This window comes from Porites lutea, chromosome 3 (genome assembly GCF_958299795.1).
Source record: "Porites lutea chromosome 3, jaPorLute2.1, whole genome shotgun sequence".
Taxonomy (NCBI): domain Eukaryota; kingdom Metazoa; phylum Cnidaria; class Anthozoa; order Scleractinia; family Poritidae; genus Porites; species Porites lutea.
The window spans coordinates 5,818,742-5,823,251 of NC_133203.1; positions in this window are offsets into that span (position 1 = coordinate 5,818,742).

Consider the following 4,510-nt stretch of genomic DNA (forward strand, 5'->3'; position numbering starts at 1 on the left):
ATTTAAATTTTACCGCTGGAAAATCGGCGGCTTGACATCTTTCATGCACACCCCCTTTTTGACCATATTTAGAAGAACAGCGTTAGGGGAGAGAGGGGTGGGTAGTAAGTGGTAGTGGTGAGGAGGTGCAAAATCTGATGGGCTTGCAAGGTGATTCTGTTTAAGAAACCAAACTCAAGCAGCTGTCTTAATCAGTGTTATTGTTTACTCTCCCACTTTTAAAACAATTCGTTACTATTTCATTTTTCCTAAAAAATGCAAGAGCGTACTGTATTTTCTGAGGAGGATCTTGTGAGGTGGTTACGGGGATTTGATCGAACCCCCAAAATATAAAATCAGGGCTGGAGGTTTTCCCACCAGCGCCAATTTGAGTATGCATTCATCGTTGGACCTTGCTCAAACCGGAAAACCTTGCAATTTTCTACAAAACTTTGCGAAAGCAGTGCATGAAGACTGAGAACTTTTGAAACAGAAGCTAAGCAGTTGTATTTTTTAAAAGGTTGATTTTGTTAATATTTATACTTTTTTCTTTGCAACTTGAGTTTTATATTACCCTGGCTACTGTGGTTTAACACGTCAGCTACAAGACCTTAACCTCAAGATAGGACTAGAAGACTTCGTCGCGTCCGTGGGCTAACTAGTCGAAAGTCATGTCAATGTATTTTTCGTCTTTCCAGCAGATCCGGATTACAGTTATGTGAGGCTTAATTTAAAGGGGAACTAGTTCTACCTGCTGATGTGCAAGCTAAGTTATAAAAAGTTTGAGTTGGCAAAGAGTGTCAGAATCAGTTTGAACATATATACTATGTCGATGAAGTTGTACAAGCCGTATCGGTTAAAATAAAACAAATTCTCTTTTGATATGGTTGCCTGCATGAATTACATATCAACTATAGTGTTTGACCAATTCTTGAAAGACGTAATGAAAATTTACATATAATATACATTTGCTATAGTTTTGTAACCTTGATGGTAATTTCCCTCAAACATAACTGCTACTTTTTCCTACAAATCTCCTATTATCCCCCGACCCACCCTGGGCAGAAAAATAATGCCCTGTCCCTCAACCTTTGCCGACCCCATCCCCTATATAGAACCTTAAAGATTTGGTAATTCTTGCAATGATGCTTCAGGAAACTTTGGAGACCATTTGGGCCTGTAAACTTAGAAAAGAAAACTTAGATGCGTTGTATACTAAGTTGGGGGGGGGGGGGGGGGGGGGGGTGTCTGAATGGCATTGACTGTTTTTGTAAAAGAAACATGTGACAAGATGGGTTGCATAGGTTGCCACAGAAGGGATAATAACTAGGATATAAGAAGTTTTATATATCAGTATCCCTGCCGGTTTTCTTTTTCCTTGGGAAGAAAACAGGAATACATACGGCCAACTGTCTCCAGGGCAGGTACCTTTAGGACCAGCCGCATTATGTGTCAGTCCTGGGGTGGTTTCCATTTGTCACAGCTGATCGTCCGGAGCATTCAAATCCAGTGGGGGATCCAGGGGAGGGGCCTGGGGGGCGCGCCCCCTTTATTTTTAGACCAAACTGAGGCCAGAAAAGCTGAGAATTTTTTTTGAGACCGCCCCCCCCCCCCCACCCCTTATGTCGGGGTCTTGATGACCGGGGCCCCCTTATCTGAAGGTCTGGATTCGCCACTGCAGTCATAATGAGAACTTTACTTTTAATCAAAATCAGCCAGATCCCAAATAGCATGCATGAGAGAAATGGCGTTTCAACAAAAACTTGACCTTGGAATAGAGGTTTTTTCATTGTCAATGACTGATCTTGCTATGGTCTGTCCGGCCCGGTTCTGACTTTTGGAAAGCGTCCTTAAAGAAATGTTCGTCTTATAAAGCGGACAAAACCGACAGGGCCAACTCGAAATATCCGTTTAAGCCAGTTGTCCGTCTACATAGAGGTGTGTGTTGAGAGAGAGATAACTGTCTTGTCAGTCTAGATCTTTGTTGCAGATGTTAGTTCCCTTATCATGTGACCTTCAAACTAACATTCCTCATGAGCTGAGTTTGTTGTCTGTGACAGATATTCGACTCCCTTTTAAATCCACTTCAATCCGAACTCTCGGCTGTCTTTCACTCTGAGTAGTTTTCCATTTAAAACCGCACATGACCATAATGAATGTAACTCAGTAAGGGTCAGACTGTTCAAACAATATCCAATCACTACACAGCTACTACATCTCAGACAGGAAGCGTGAGTCATTCAAAAAGGTCGAAGCAGTGGGAGAAAAAGGGCTCAAATGGTGCGACATCTGCTTGGCTCTTCTAGGAACAATTTTAAGCTTTGGAGACCCCACCACCGATATTCTTACACTGGCGAAATTCTACCGCGCAGATCACAAGAAATGGTTCACTGTGGGGCTTGTATTTATTATTTTGCTATTAATGCATTCAAAGTGAAGGATACGAAGAAGGAAAGCTAAACGTCATTAAAAGGTCAAAAATACCATTTTCAGGTCTGTAGGATTTGCTAAGTGGTTTGTTTGGCTCAGAAAATATTCTAAATTTGTCTCTAAATCGTAAACTGGTCGGTAAAAACGCCGTGACGCAAGTACATGGAAGTTGCCCGCTCCGGGCTAGAAGCTCCTGAAAGGATGAAACTTAAAAAGCAAAAAATAATAACCTGGAAATTTCTTTCGTTCGACCGCGGTTTTTGCTTCAATCTTTAATCACAAGTATGACTGACAGACTGAATTGGGCTCCTCTCACTCCTATGTAAAGCTTATGTCTAAATAGAATATTATGGGGTTGTGTATGTTTGGGAGGCCTTCAAGTGGGCAGACATAAACTCCCGCTCCCACCCCCACCCCCCTTTCCTTGCAGTTCTACCGAGCGGGTCACAAGACGTGATTGATCAGAGGGTAGGGCTCTGTTTTATTATTTTGCCATGTTTGTTTCTTTTAATCATTTACTTCGCAATGCGTTTCAAGGAATGTGGTGATGATTGTGTTGATTGTGAAGAGTGCACGTGCATTTGTGTTTGCAGTCCATTTTTCCCGCTTTTTCAGTTAAAAATGTATGACTTCCTTGTTAATCTAAAGAGTCGAACAAGTGTCGCCGCCGGGCATTCTAACGTATTAGACAGGAGAATCCACAGTGGAAAGGTCCAATGTCGTCCATTTAATTCGCTGTTATTGTTGAGGCCGCTCTTGAATCAGCTCCTCAGTTTGTTATTCAGCTGTGCGCTATGGCTGTTCAACAGGAATAGGTGACGATCGTTCCGGATGGTTTCTCTAGCCGTGTCTTTCCTGAGTTTGGCTTGGGCGTCTACTGTTGATTATGAGGTACTTCACAGTGACGGACATTTCAGAGTGAAAGATAAAGTTTTAATTTTTTCAACGCACTTATTTATTTTAAGCATTCGACTCTTTGCAGTTGCTTTGTTCACTGTAAGCTACAAGTGGTGGGTTACCAGTGTTTTGATCCTTCACCTTACGGTGATAACGATATCTGACATCGTTTGGCTTTGCAGAGGACGAGGCCGCAACGAATGGGAACAGCTGTGGGAAGTCTTCAAGTCGTTTTTTTACTGGTTTCACCGGCTACGAGATAATTTTTCAATACAAGCAAATTACGTCGAAGAAGGAAACAAAAAGGAATATTTAAGAAGAATGTAGTTGTTCTCCAACGTGCTGTTTGTGATAGAAAACATCACTATATTCCTCTTGTTTTATTTCAGTCATTTCCCTCACACCTGGTACTCCTTACCAGTCACCATCTGTGTATGTTTATTTGCTGTTCTAGGAGCCGTAATGAGACTTACTCACTTCAATTACTAAAGGAAGAAATCAGATGGTCGCCGATCCAGGAGTACCCAACGATCATATGCACTTAGTCAATAATAATAATAATAATAATAACTTTAATAGTAAAATCCTCGTCAGGTTTTTCAGGAACTATTTACAAACTATTTACAGGTAATGGGTTCACCCATTACCTATTTACAATTTATAAAAGCAAAAATGATAACAAAAAACTCGAAATCACAATTTATGATGGTATTCTACTAAATTCTAGAGCTTATGAAGGAAATGTCTGCCTCAATAGTGTGTCTTTCAGGGCGCGCTTGAAAGATGCCAATGAGGCACGTTGCCTAAGTTCATTATGCAAGTTATTCCAAGTGTAGGCCCCTCTGTAGGAAAATGTGCGCTGGCCTATAGCCGTTCTGTATAGCGGAATCTGCAAAGAGTTCCGTGTACGAGTGTTACGAGTATGTAACACTTAGTAGCATTCTAAAGTAACCCCTCCGGGGTTGCAGCAATATGTCTATGAAACGTCGGTATAAATAGTCTGATCTTGTGTATTGGTACGTCTAAAGTTAATATGTGATCGATGATAATGTCTGCTGACTACAGTGTATGATGTTTAAGAACAGGAACAAACAATACCGTTCAAGTGCAGCGGCAATCGTATAGTAATCCCGTCGAGGTTAAAGCATTATAAAACGGGGGTAGATTATAGTCTGATCTTGTATTGGCTCGTCACAATCTAAGT